At 46.6% G+C, this 15084-nt stretch overlaps 2 long non-coding RNA genes across 2 annotated transcripts; one reads left to right on the plus strand and one right to left on the minus strand.

The window, feature by feature from the left end:
* Positions 1 to 135: 135 nt before the first annotated feature.
* Positions 136 to 1818, plus strand: LOC120992566. Its single transcript, XR_005777003.1, has 2 exons — positions 136 to 186; positions 609 to 1818. It is a non-coding gene; the product is annotated as an uncharacterized LOC120992566 (long non-coding RNA).
* On the minus strand, positions 1141 to 14531 carry LOC120992565. Its single transcript, XR_005777002.1, has 3 exons — positions 14520 to 14531; positions 5438 to 5452; positions 1141 to 1267 (listed from the first exon to the last, which is right to left on the minus strand). It is a non-coding gene; the product is annotated as an uncharacterized LOC120992565 (long non-coding RNA).
* Positions 14532 to 15084: the final 553 nt, after the last annotated feature.

Raw genomic sequence — 15084 nt, forward strand, 5'->3', positions numbered from 1 at the left:
TACCGGCCCATGTGCGTCCCGCAATTTGTGGACCGCACACGCCGCCGCTATGCCTTTTCTTGTCCACCATTGCAAACAAGAATAGGACATGCTCTCTATTTTTTGCGGGGCTGCGGCACAGCACTACGGATGCGGACAGCACACGGTGTGTGTCCACATCTTTTGCGGCCCCATAGAAATTAATAAGTCCGCACCCGTGGGACTCATTCATACGGTTGTGTGAATGTAGCCTAATGCACATTGAATTGGTTGTTTACCAAGCAATGCTAGACACTCAGATATTGTGGTCTTGAACCTGCCTTTGCCACTTGCCCCTCAGGACTGTGTGGGGCAATGGAAGTGATAAATATGTGGGGGCTTTAGCCTAGGGCTCCACGACATGTGCCCTTGAGTTGCAATAAAGTTGTGAGATGACTGTGGTCCAATCTCAATATTTTCCCTGTGGAACAAAGTCACAAGTGATCAACTGAACTAGTAGAATCTTTACAGAAGGTCAATTGTGGCTCCCACCATCCATATGTAACCATTGAAGTCGGTGCATGGTCGTGACCATGGTGTCCGAGACTAAAGGCGACAAATTGAAAGCTGTTCGAGTCTGTCCACGTCAGGTTTTTGGAGTTTTTTCGATTTGGTATGTGAGCTCCTGACCAACACAACCGTGTCCCATCACCCTTTGGTCAGTATAGCACAAAAAAAGTATGAAATAGTGTTGTAAGCTATGCTATTGCATCCTGTGGAGTTCGCCACCAGCTTAAAATGTGTACATCAGTAGCTTTTCATGACACATCTGGGTGATGGAGGCCACTGCATAGAGACACACAGCTTCTGTTTATGGTATATCTTGGGCGCTTTTCCCAGTGTATACATTAAATGAAGGCAATCATGATGTGAACAAGGTCTTACTTTGTCAGTTGCACTCTTTGTAACAAAGGGGCTCTTTAGAGCCTGATGCTATAGAGCAAAATTTCACAGGGTCATTGAGTTTTCAGAAAACTTTTAAGATGTCATAGAGACATAGCAAGAATTTTGATTTGTGGGGTTCTGAGTGCTAGAATGAGAGAGAAGCACTCGTATATCACCCCCAGGGGCAGACTGGGAACTCAAATTGGGGCCATTTTTAGATTTTTCCAGGGCCATGTTGTAGGTGAGTAAAAATTGACAGAAGGCAGTGCAAACACAAGTAGATGGGACCAGCAATACGGTATTACGGCACAAAACACTGCCCCAGCAGAGCCAAACACCATAGTACAGTACAATGACTGCCCCACTGTGGTGGCCAGTGCCAGCTGCCACATTCTCTTCTACTCCAGTTGCCTCAGGATGGCAGTACAGTTGGAGTCAGGAGAGAGAGCACCTGTGGCCGTCAGCCAAGTACATAAGTCCTTGACGCTCCCAGTATTAATTAACTGTGAGTGTGTCTGGCTGGCGGACATGAGGAGGGTCATTCCACCCCTGATCACTGTCTCTTTCTTGCCGCCGGAGAACCAGACTCAATGGAACGGCTATTGTCTGTCTTGATTCAGTCTTCTGCAGTGAGGGGAGAGTGTGCTATGTGATTGATGGGGGGTCTCAGCACTCAGACCCTCACTGATGAAAACCTTTGATATATCTCTGACCTGTGAAAGCTCAGTGACCCTTTAAATGGCATGTAACAGCTCTCAGCAGAAGTAATTGAATCTTGCCAATCTCTGTCTGATAAAGTACTGTTGTATTTGCCAAAGCGTTTAACTCTGCTACATCTTCTGCACATCATTGTGTCTGCTTGTATAGCGAAGTATCATTTTTCCATCCTGTTAAGAAAATAAATGTTAAAATGCCGTTATTGAGACCAAGTTGCTAGATAAGGCATGTTGTGCCATGTATAAATCTGAATCCTGCTATACCTTCTTTAAAAAAAAAAGCTTTAACCAGAGAAAAAAACCCTGAATAGTACACATTTGGAGTTGACATTTCCGCATTCCTTTTCTGTTACTACAGTAGGTGTAATATGGCAAATGCTTTGTTACAGTTGGTTGATCCATTTTATCCCCTGCACACACCTGCCACTACCTGTACTTTTCCTGGCACTGGAAGCCACCAGCCTTTTGGACCGTAAACAGGTTTCACTTGTTATCTAGTAGAAGGAATGCAATTATCAGTTGTAAGTAGCTGAGGTAACATGTAGAGCAGGGATCAGCAACCTTCGGCACTCCAGCTGTTCTGAAACTACAACTCCCGGAATCCTCCTTCCATTGCTATGGCAGTTAAAAGAACGGCCGAGCAAGTGTGCATGCTGGGAGTTGTAGTTTCACAGCAGCTGGAGTGCCGACGGTTGCCGATCCCTGACGTAGAGAGACACTTGTTAGCAGTCACTTCACCTTTTTCCTCCACTCTTATTGCCTGTGTAAATGGCAAGAACAGTGATTTGAAAAACTATTAGGCCCCTTTCACACGAGCGAGTTTTCCGCACAGGTGCAATGCGTGACGCAAACGCATAGCACCCGCACTGAATCCTGACCCATTCGTTTCACTGGGGCTGTGTACATGAGCGTTTTTTTTCACGCATCAGTTCTGCGTTGCGTGAAAAATGCAGCATGTTCTATATTCTGCGTTTTTCACGCAGCCCTGGACCCACAGAAGTGAATCTGGCTTGAGTGAAAAACTCATTGCAACCGGAAGCAAGTCTGGATACAATGCGTTTTTCACTGACGGTTGCTAGGAGATGTTGTACGTAAACCTTCAGGGTTTTTTTTTTTTTTTTAATCACGCACGTGAAAAACACATCAAAATGCATTGCACTCACGTGGAAAAAACTGAACGTAATCGCAGACAAAACTGACTGAAGTTGCTTGCAAAATGGTGCGAGTTTCTTTGAACGCATTTGGACCTTATCCGTCACGCTCGTGTGAAAAAGGCCTTAGAGATCTTTCCATCATACTGTTCCTTGCAGGTTCCTCAGGAGCCATGGTTCTCACAAGAGCTGTGCTGTCAGCAGTACTACTGTAAGTGACCTGTAGTTATATCACTTGCATATAATAAGACATACCCTTCTTCCACAAATATCTGTGCAGACGTCCTCTCTTCACATCCCGGACTAACCCCAGTTCAAATCTCAATTCTGTCTTTTGAGATTTCAAAATAGGTTCTTGATTAAGAGGTTGTTCCGTTTTCATGATATTGATGACCTATCCTCTGGACAGGCAGCAGTATCTGATTGGTGGGGGTCCATCTTCTGGCACCACTTCCTATCAGCTTTTTTGAGGGGTGGCGGTACTTTTGTTAGCGCTACATCCTCTTCACATTGTTTATTTGTAGCAGCAGCTAATTGACTGGAATGCCAGGAGTTGGCCCCCGCCAATCTGATATTGATGCCCTATCCTGAGGAGAAGTCATCAATGTCCTGACACTACACAGCTCCAAACAGATTACCTGAATTATTTTGCTCTATACAGAACTTTGCTGCAGACCTTGCACAATGCCTGATGTTCTAACTAGCTAAAGTATGTCTTTCCATATTTTAACAGAGATTAGATTTTTCGTATTTGTTTCGTACTTTCGTACTTTTCTTGCGGATCCCGAGGTGGATATTACAAGTTGCTTCGCAGAAGATGTGTCACTTCAGGGGCAGCGTGGAACTCTGTGGTGGGTATTACAAATGGGAAATATTTAGATGCGTGGTTTAGCACTTCATGCTTGAGTTGCTGTTTATCATTAGATGCATCCATTTTACAGTACTCGCACTTACACTTGACTTGCGCAACTCAGAAATTTTCTCATTGTTCTGGAAAAATGTGGGCTTCCAGAATATTCAAGAGCTGTTATCCGTTGGCAGCAGCTATCGATGGTGTCCAGCTGGCAAGTGCCCGTTTCAGACAGGTTCAAAGTCATATGTAGAGTACATCAGTGGTCACTAATCGGATTTAAACCCGTTGGCAACCCATGACTAGGCAGTTCGGGTTCGTACCGAACTTTAGGATTTTTGGACCCCGAACCCGAACATTCCCGTAAAAGTTCGGGTTCGGTGCTTTTTGAAAGGCTGCAGAGCAGCCAATCAACAAGCGTTTCTCTGACCTTAGAAGCCATCACAGCCATGCCTACTAATGGCATGACTGTGATTGGCCAGAGCAGCATGTGACCCAGGCTCTATATAAGCTTGAGTCACGTAGCGCTGCACGTCACTCTGCTGTTACAAGTGTAGGGAGAGGATGCTGTTGGACTTGTGATTTCAGGGAGAGCATAGGACAGAATCTAACTCGGCGATCTACATAGATATAGTTGTGTGGGTGCAGAGCACTATCGTTTTACCCTGCCCTGAGCCCATTGACCAAAAAAAAATTACTTTTATCCGTCTGTTAGTTAGGATGGGCGGCGGCGGTGGCGGCCATTTTATGCAAGCTCAGTGCACCAGCACTGCATCTGAGCTTTTGGGACATTGAAAATCACAATTTTTTTTAGCAATATACAACATCTGGATTAGTCAGTGTGCAATTTAAGCTAGAAATACACCCATCATTTTCTGGGGTTTTAACAACACACTTTTTTGCCCAAAAAACTGTATTTTAAGGCCTTGCTGCATCAGCATGTGTGAAATTACAGGCTTATATACTGCTGTCAAATTCAGTTGTTAAACAAACACTCGTTTGGGCAAAGAAAATTTAGTTGGCAGCCTTTGATGCAGATGTAATTGTAAGATACACCCTTAATACATTTGGGTTAGAATCAGAGATTTGAAATACCGCCATTTGGTGCACCAATATTTAATTCAGGCCTACAGTGGTTCAGGCCGTGTGAGATACACCCTTTACATACAGGGGTTTGATTCAGGCATTTGAAATACCGCCATTTGGTGCACCAATATTGAATTCAGGCCTACAGTGGGTCAGGCCGTGTGAGATACATCCTGTATATACAGGGCTTATATTATTTCATTAATAAAGCACCCTTTTTGGGGCAAAATACACAATATTTCAGGCCTTGCAGCATAAGCAAGTTTGAAATTCCTGGGTTATATACCGCTGCCATATTGAGTTATTAAACAAACACCTGTTTGGGCAAAAGCTTATTTGGCAGCCTTTGCTGCATATGTCATTGTGAGATACACCCTGAATACATTTGGGTTAGGTTCTGAGATTTGAAATACCGCCATTTGGTGCTCCAATATTGAATTCAGGCCTACAGTGGGTCAGGCCATGTGAGATACAACCTCTACATACAGGGGTTTGATTCAGGCATTTGAAATACAGCCATTTTCGGCAAAGAAATCTTTAATTCAGGCCTAGTCTGGTTCAGGCCATGTGAGATACACCCTTTACATATTGTCGTTCTATTCTACTATTAATTAAACACCCATTTAGGGAAAGATCCTAAATTCGAGAAATAAGGAGAGCGTCAAATAAGGGACGTGGCCCAGGTTGTGGTGCTGCTGGGAGAGGACGTGGTCGATCTGTGCCAGCTACACGCACAAGTGAAATCCCTTCCTCAGGTCCGAGTAGGCGACAGAACCTGCAGCGGTATTTGGTCGGGCCTAATGCGGCTCTACCAATGGTGAGGCCTGAACAAGTACAGGCGATAGTAGATTGGGTTGCTGACAGTGGATCCAGTTCCTTCACATTGTCTCCCACCCAGTCTCCTGCTGAAAGACCACAGTTGGCACCTGCAGCCGATGTCCATCAGCCTTTCACCTCACCCCCTTGCAAATCAGCCAAGCAGTCTGAGCCCCAAGTCATGCAGCAGTCTCTTCTGCTTTTTGATGACTCTGTTAGCAGGGTTTCCCAGGGCCATCCACCTAGCCCTGCCCCAGAAGTGGAAGAGATTGAGTGCACCGATGCCCAACCACTTATCTTTTAAGATAAGTACATGGGAGGACCATCGCAGCACGTCTCGGATGATGACGAAACACAGGTGCCAACTGCTAGGGCTTTCGAAAGTGTGCAGGAAGGCAGGGGTGAAGACTGGGTGGAAGATGATGTGGAGGACGTTGAGGTCCTCGACCCCACATGGAATCAAGGTCATGCGAGTGACCTATGTAGTTCGGAGGAAGAGGCGGTGGTCGCACAGAGCCACCAGCACAGCAGAAGAGGGAGCAGGGTGCAAAAGCGGAGCGGCCGTCCTCTAGACAGTACGCCTGCTACTGCCCACTGCAGCAAGGGACCGAGCACACCAAAGCCAGCTCCAAGGAGTTCCCTGGCGTGGCAGTTCTTCAGACAATGTGCTGACGACAAGACACGAGTGGTTTGCACGCTGTGCAATCAGAGCCTGAAGCGAGGCATAAACGTTCTCAACCTGAGCACAACCTGCATGACCAGGCATTTAAGTGCAAAGCACAAGCTGCAGTGGAGTAGACACCTCAAAAACCAAGAAAGGTCTCTTCTGCTGCAGTCTCGGCCTCTTCATCCTGCTCTGGAGTGACAGTGCCACCTGCCACCCCGTAAACAGAGGATCTGCCAGCAACACCTGGGTCACCAAGCATCTCCACAATGTCCCACGGAAGCGTTCAGCTCTCCTTCTCCCAAACGCTGGAGAGGAAGAGGAAGTACTACCCACCCGCGATCCCTAGCCCTGAATGCCAGCATTTCTAAATTATTGGCCTTTGAAATGCTGTCATTCCGTCTGGTGGAGACGGATAGTTTTAAAGGCCTTATGGCGGTGGCTGTCCCACAGTACGTCGTGCCCAGCCGCCACTACTTTTCAAGGCGAGCCATCCCTTCCCTGCACAACCAAGTAAGGGACAAAATCAGGTGTGCACTGCGCAACGCCATCTGTGGCAAGGTGCACCTGACTACGGTTACGTGGACCAGTAAGCACGGTCAGGGTCGTTATATCTCCATAACAGCTCACTGGGTAAATGCAGTGGCGGCTGGGCCTGAGGCGGATAGCAGTTTGGCGCATGTCCTTCCACCACCGAGGATTGCAGGGCGCTTCAGTTTGCCTCCTGTTATTTCCTCTTCCTACTCTGCTTCCTCATCCTCTACCAGCTCCTCATCCTGTCAGCATAACACCTTCAGCACAGCCAGGGGTAAACGACAGCAGGCAGTTTTAAAACTTATCTGTTTGGGGGACAAACCCCACACTGCGCAGGAGCTGTGGATGGGCCTTGAACAACAGACCGATGAGTGGTTTGTGCCAGTCAGCCTCAAGCCGGGCCTGGTGGTGTGCAATAATGGGCGAAATCTCTTAGCAGCTCTGGGACTAGCCGGTTTGACGCACATCCATTGCCTGGCGCATGTGCTGAATTTGGTGGTGCAGAGATTCCTTAAAAATTACCCCGATATGTCAGAGCTGCTGCATAAAGTTCGGGCCATCTGTGCGCGCTTTCGGCGTTCTCAGCCTGCTGCTGCTCGCCTGTCAGCGCTGCAGCATAACTTAGGCCTTCCCGCTCACAGCCTCATGTGCGACGTGCCCACAAGGTGGAACTCCACCTTGCACATGCTGGCCAGACTGTGCGAGCAGCAGCAGGTGATAGTGGAGTTTCAGCTGCAGCATGCACGGGTGAGTCGCTCGGCGGAACAGCACCACTTCGCCACCAATGACTGGGCCTCCATGCGATACCTGTGTTCCTTGTTGCGCTGTTTCGAGTACTCCACCAACATGGCCAGTGCCTATAACGCCGTTCTCAGCGTTACTATCCCACTTCTATGCCTCCTTGAAAAAACGCTCCTGGCGATGATGGAAGAGGATGTGGCACAGGAGGAGGAGGAGAAAGAGGGATCATTTCGTAGGGTTTCCGGCCAGTCATTCCCAAGTGGCTCCGAGGGTGGGTTCCTGCACCCACAAACGCCAGGTACACAATTGTCCAGCCAGGGCACAGTTCTGGAGAATGATGAGGTGGAGGAGGAGGAGGAACCATGTTCACAGCAGGGTGGCACCCAGACCAGCTCATGGCCATCACTGGTGCGTGGATGGGGGGATACAGAGGACAAAGACGATACACCTCCCACAGAGGACAGCTTTTCGTTGCCTCAGGGCAGGCGGGCACACATGAGCGATTACATGCTGCAGTGTCTCCGCAACGACCGCCGAGTTGCCCACATTCTAACTTGTGCTGATTACTGGGTGGCCACGCTGCTGGATCCCCATTACAAGGACAACGTACCGTCCTTAATTCCGTCACTGGAGCGTGATCGTAAGATGCGCGAGTACAAGCGCACGCTGGTAGACGCGCTGCTAGTGGCATTCCCACCTGACAGCGGGGGCACAGTGGAAGCACAAGGCGAAGGCAGAGGAAGAGGTCGGCAACGCAGCTGGGGCACCGCCAGCACCTCAGAAGGCAGGGTTAGCATGGCCGAAATGTGGAAAAGCTTTGTCAGCACGCCACAACAACCAGCACCACCAGCTGATTTGGAACATCTTAGCAGGAGGCAGCATTTCACCAACATGGTGAAGCAGTATGTGTGCACACGCCTACACGTACTGAATGACGGGTCTGCCCCCTTCAACTTCTGGGTCTCCAAATTGGGCACATGGCCTGAGCTTGCCCTTTATGCCTTGGAGGTGCTGGCCTGCCCTGGAGCCAGTGTATTATCTGAACATGTGTTTAGCACGGCAGGGGGCGTCATCACAGACAAGCGCAGCCGCCTGTCCACAGCCAATGTGGACAAGCTCACGTTCATTAAAATGAACCGGGCATGGATCCCTTAAGGACTTGTCCGTACTTTGTGCAGAATAGACATGTATACCGACACTAACCAGCCATTGTTATACTGCAGCGCAATTGCTCATTCTTGTATTTTGGATATTGCACACTCTTTTAGAGTGTACCCTAATTAAAAAAATAATAATAATTAAAACCAAAAACCTGTGTTGGCTACCTCGTCCTCCTCCACCGCCGCTCTTCCTCCTACTCCGCTATGTCCACTGCCTCCTCAAACTCCTACTCCATATGGAACTCCACCTCATAAATAAATTTTTTTTTTGTACGGATTTTATTTTATATCATTTCACTATTTTGTCAGTTACATTTTCGGGTGAAATTCACCAATTTTGGTGTGTATAGTACCACTGCTATACCTAGTAGACCGTTAAAAAATAATAATAATTTGTCAGTTATATATTCTGGTGAAATTCACCAATTTTTGGGTGTGATGTACCACTCCTATACCTAGTAGACTAAAAAAATATATAAAAATTGTCAGTTACATTTTCCGGTGAAATTCACCAATTTTCGGGTGTGATGTACCACTGCTATACCTAGTAGACTGGTTAAAAAAAAAATTGTCAGTTACATTTTTGGGTGAAATTCACCAATTTTTGGGTGTAATATACCCCTCCTCTACCTAGTTGACAGCTTAATAAATTTCAATAATTTTTCTGTTACATTCTTGGGTTGACATACAATTTTAGACGTGAATAAACACCTGCTATGCATAGGTGACAGGGAATAAAATTTTATAAATTATTCAGTAATTAATGCGCACCACAACCTTACATTCAATGCTTAAACTTTGAAAAGTTGTCACACTTTTATGCTTTAATAATTTCTCCCATATTTCAACTCTATAATTTTAAATTTGAAAAAATGAATCCTCCCTTGGATGTGGTCTCTCTTTCTCACGCTCCCTCTCTGGCCTGGAACCCTGATTCTCCGCCACCCATGATCACCATGGTAGGCGCATAAAAGAACATCGAAAGTTGATAGAGCAGATATCAAATTGGATCGTGAACATCACGGGGACGTGCGACATGGTGGGGCAGTAAGTGTGCACACGCCTACACGAACTGACTGACGGGTCAGCCCCTGCAACTTCTGGGTCTCCAAATTGGGCACATGGCCTGAGCTTGCCCTTTACTCCTTGGAGGTGCTGGCCTGCCCTGGAGCCAGTGTATTGCCTGAACGTGTGTTTAGCACGACTGGAGGGGGTTATCACAGGTTACATTTTCCAATGTTTTGGGGTGTACCCTAATTTTAAAAATAAAATTTAAAACAAAAAAGCAGTGTAGGCTACCTCCTCCACTTCCACCGACACCGCCACATCCACCGCCTCCTCAACCTCCTACTCCATATGGACCTCGTCCTCATAGATCAAGATTATTATTTTTTATTTTTACCTATTTTATGTTATTTAAAGTCATTTCCCTATCCACATTTGTTTGCAGAGCACTTGCCATGCTCTTAACCACATTTTGATGCCATTTGCAGCCCTCTAGCCCTTTCCATGAAATTTTTACAGCCATTTTAGTGCTCAAAAGTTCGGGGTCAAGTTCGGGTCCCGAACTCGAAAATTTTTCTCAAGTTCGGCCGAACCCGAACATCAAGTTGTCCGCTCAACTCTACCCATGACAAACATGTAAGGCCTCTTGCACACAAACGTTTTTTTTTTTCCGTTTACGTTCCGTTTTTTGCGTTCCGTATACGGAACCATTCATTTCAATGGATCCGCAAAAAAAACAGAAGGTATTCCGTATGCCTTCCATTTTTCCGTTCCGTTCAAAGATAGAACATGTCCTATTATTTCCGCATAACGGACAAGGATAGTACTGTTCTCTCAGGGGCCAGCTGTTTTGTTCCGCAAAAAACGGAATGCATACAGACGTCATCCGTATTTTTTGCGGACCGCAAAATACTGAAAAAGCCATACGGTCATGTGCAAGAGGCCTAAGTCATGGGCAGCTGCCTGCATGATTCATGACATACATTTTCACCATGATGATTCTGCAGGTGCACTGAGGAGTTGGGCTGTGTTACAATTCAGGATCCTGGCTCTGTGACCCCCTTAGATGCCACGGTCAATAGTGAAGAAGCGGGCTTCATCTGTCTCCCTATGAACCACCTATGACATGATTGCGGGTTATCATGGCAGCGAGGGACGATACACATAATTAGTATTGCTGTGAACTATAATATAATCATTAGGGATGAGCGAATTTCATGTTATGAAATTCGTTTGCGCTTCGTTGGTGGTAAAAGCAGAATTGCATTATGGATTCCGTTACCACGGACCATAACGCAATTCTATGACGGAAGGCATAACGTAATGCGTTTAGAGGCATTCCATTATTCATTCCGTCATAATAGAAGTTTATGGCCTGCATAACGGAGCTGTCTGGTTTCTGTTATGCAGAAGAGGACTCCCCTGCATAACGGAAACGGGACAGATCCGTTATGCAGGCCATAGACTTCTATTATGACGGAATGAGTAACAGAATGCCTCTAAAGGCAAAGAATTGCCTTATGGTCCGTGGTAACGGAATCCATAACGCAATTCTGCTCTTACCAGTAAACGAAGCATGAACGAATTTCAAAATATGAAATTCGCTCATCTCTAATCATCATGTTATTTAACCCACACATAATAATGCTAGGATTGCTGCTATATTGGTCACCTAACCCCTCTAAAAATAAAATTAAATATGAATAAAAAGTCATGTAAGGCTACTTTCACACTTGTGAGATCCGTTTCAGGGCTCTCACTAGCGGCCCAAAACGGATCAGTTCAGCCCCAATGCATTCTGAATGGATAAGGATCTGTTCAGAATGCATCAGTTTGGCTCCGATCCGCCTCCATTCCGCTCTGGATGCGGACACCAAAACGCTGCCTGCAGCGTTTTGGTGTCCGCATGACGAAGCGCAGCCAAACGGATCTGTCTGAACTAACAATTGAAGTCAATGGAGACGGATCCGTCTGTGATGGCTTCGTCTGAAGCGGATCCGTTTACATTTAACTTTAATATTTGAGCATGCTCTGAATGAATTAAACTCCCCCTGCATTTCTCCTCCCCCTGCAAACCCAGCGGCCATCTTGGATGCCCAAGTTCACCAACAGGTATAGACATGAAACTTCTGTCTCTCTCTCTCTCTCTCTCTCTCTCTCTCTCTCTCTCTCTATTTTTCTTTCTTTCTTTCTTTCTTTCTTTACATTTTCATACAATCTTTCTATCTATCATGTGGGCATATAATGGCACTTGCATGGGCGTGTTTTTGCAGACGTCAGCGACGTGGTGTGGGTGCAATGGCATGGCGGTTGGTTTTGTTCATTGAGCATAGGTCTGAAAGATGTCAGTGGTCATATTCAATAGCAGTGTTGCAGATGGTGGGCTTGGGGGTTTTGTGTGCGTCTGGTTATTTCAGAAATGTTGGTGCGGTCATGTAATAGGTGTCCGATTGTCAAATGGCGAGGGGGGGGTTGTGTTTGGTCAGATGGTTCAGCGGTATGGATGTTGGAAATTCTGTGCGTGAAGTTATACACACGTTGGTCTGGTCATTCAATAGGGGCACAATTATTGCATGTGGAGCAAATATGGCAGTGATAGTGGGCCTATAGACTACAAGCGTTGACGAGCGCAGGAGTGTGATTATTTGTTTGGATATTTCAAAGGGTGCTGATTATTGCTAGTTTATGTGGTGGGGGGTTGGCTAGTGATGGCTAGGATTTATGGTTGATGGAAATTGTGGGTTTGGCCGAAGTACTTTGCCTAGGGCATTAAATAGGTTGCATATTATTGCACTTGTGTGGTGGGTCAAATCTAGCAAAGAATGGGGGCAGATGGTACAGGTGGAGGCAGATGGCAATGCAATCAATGGGGGTGGGCAGACATCAGAGTTTTGTAAATCCAAAACATTTCATGTATGTTTATAATAGAATGATTTTTTTTTTTGATTTTTTTTAGCAAATACAAGTATAATAAAGATCGTCCAATTTGCACAAACGCAAAAACTTTCAAAAAGTAAGTAAAAAAAAATTGGGATATATATGTCAATGTGTTTTTTCACATGTTAAGTAGTGTTGAGCGAACTTGTGTTTTAAGTTCGGCGTCTAAAGGTCGGGTTTGGGTTATCGAAGTATCCGGTTATGGATTCTAAATTCTGTTATGGTCCGTGGTAGCGGAATCCATAACGGGATACTTGGTAACCCGAACCCGAACTTTAGACGCCGAACTTAAAACACAAGTTTGCTCAACACTAATGTTAAGGCCTCATGCACACGACTGTTGTGTGCATCCGCGGCCGTTGTTCCGTTTCCGTTTTTTTTTCGCGGACCCATTGACTTTCAATGGGTCCGTGGAAAAATCAGAAAATGCACCGTTTGGCTTCCGCGTCGGTGATCCGTTTTTCCAGTCCATGAAAAATGTCCTATTTTTTTCATGGACAACATTTCACGGACCCATTCAAGTCAATGGGTCCGTGAAAAATCACGGATGCACACAAGATAGTCATCCGTGTCCGTGATCCGTGTCCGTGATCCGTGTCTGTTTTTCCTATCATTTTCAATGGAAACTTGACTTGGTTTTTTTTTTCATTTTTCATGTCCGTGGATCCTCCAAAAATCAAGGAAGACCCACGGAAGAAAAAACGGTCACGGGTCACGGAACAACGGAAATCCGTTTTGCGGACCGCAAAAATAAACGGTCGTGTGCATGAGGCCTAAAACAAACTTTTGCAATAATATCTCTACAGATGTCTGAATCCCAAAAAGGCGCCAGACCCAGGCCGCCCAGAAGGCGCCACAGAATACAAGAAATGGTAAGTAGGGTACGAGCATGACAGCATGCAGTATAAATGTCTCCTTATAATGTCACCCATGCAGTATAATGTCATTTTGGCCCCATCTGCCAATGTCTCCCTGTGTACCCCCATACAGAAAATATGTCTCCTTGTCCCCACCACGCAATGCAGTATAATGTTACCTTGGACAGAACTGCCCCCTTTTTGTATAATGTCACCTTGGCCCCAGCCGTCAATGTCTCCCTGTGTACACCCATACCGTATAATGTCACCTTGTGGCCCCCATACCGTATAATGTCACCTTGTGGCCCCCATACAGTATAATGTGTCATTGTGGCCCCCATACAGTATAATGTGTCATTGTGGCCCCCATACAGTATAATATGTCATTGTGGCCCCCATACAGTATAATGTGTCATTGTGGCCCCCAGACAGTATAATGTGTCATTGTGGCCCCCAGACAGTATAATGTGTCATTGTGGCCCCCAGACAGTATAATGTCTCATTGTGGCCCCCAGACAGTATAATGTCTCATTGTGGTCCCCAGACAGTATAATGTCTCATTGTGGCCCCCAGACAGTATAATGTCTCATTGTGGCCCAACTCCCCATACAGTACTATCTCATTGTTGACCCTAGAGTCTTTTTTTTTCCTCAAAATTTGCATTCTTCACAATATATATCATGGGAGAGGCCGTGGCGGTCGGGGACGTGTAAGTATTAAAGACTTAGGTTTTTAAAACAATATTTTTGTAAAACTTACCTGTAAAATCTCTTTCTCGCTCTTTATTGGGGGACACAGGAACCGTGGGTATAGCTATGTCCTCTAGGAGGCGTTGACACTAGTAAAAGCGGTTAGCTCATCCCCTGGCAGCCATACCCCCTCCAGCCTGGAGAGAGAGCTTCAGTTTGTGTACAAGCAGTAGGAGAAGCAAGCCAACCAAAGAGAAAAACATGTGGAACACCAACCATGTCAAAAGACCCAACAGGGTTCTAACCAGCAACAGCCACAACTGTGGCCGGACAACAATACTGGGTGGGTGCTGTGTCCCCCAATGAAAAGCGAGAAAGAGATTTTGCAGGTGGAAAGGTCCGGCGCGTACCACACAGCAGCATCGCTGTAAGCGCAGGTAGCGCTTTTGAATGGCGCAGGAGAAATGCGCCCGCATGTGGGAGCGCGGACCGGAGTGAAGGCGGGGACAGATTATATGGTGTCCGATCCAAAGCGGGCGTTAGCTTCCTGGAGCGGTGTGCACTTAGGCGCCCGCTTCCAGGGATGAATATCACAAGGGAGCAGAAGTTATCAACCAAATGACCCCTGTGTCAGCGAGCTGCGCAGGCACTCTGCATCTGACCGTTGCGCACGGAGCCCCCTGTATAATATAATAATGCCTGCGGGGACCTGGCCATTAACCCCCTTATGTGCCCGAATATCAACGGAACAGAGGGGGAGGGAAGGAAAACTGTTGGAAGCTGGGCTAGTGATAAATGAAGCCCGTGTTTATGAAGGGGAGGGAGGGGGTTAACCTACTCACCTAGTCCCGTACTCACCTATCTTCCTTCTCTTCTCTTCACCCTCCCTAAGTGGGCCCATAAGGTACCTTTTTCGAGCAGGGTCACCTCAGCAGCTGGCACCGGAGTGGCAGGAGTCTGGTATGGCGGGAGGGT

This window comes from Bufo bufo, chromosome 2 (assembly GCF_905171765.1).
Source record: "Bufo bufo chromosome 2, aBufBuf1.1, whole genome shotgun sequence".
Taxonomy (NCBI): domain Eukaryota; kingdom Metazoa; phylum Chordata; class Amphibia; order Anura; family Bufonidae; genus Bufo; species Bufo bufo.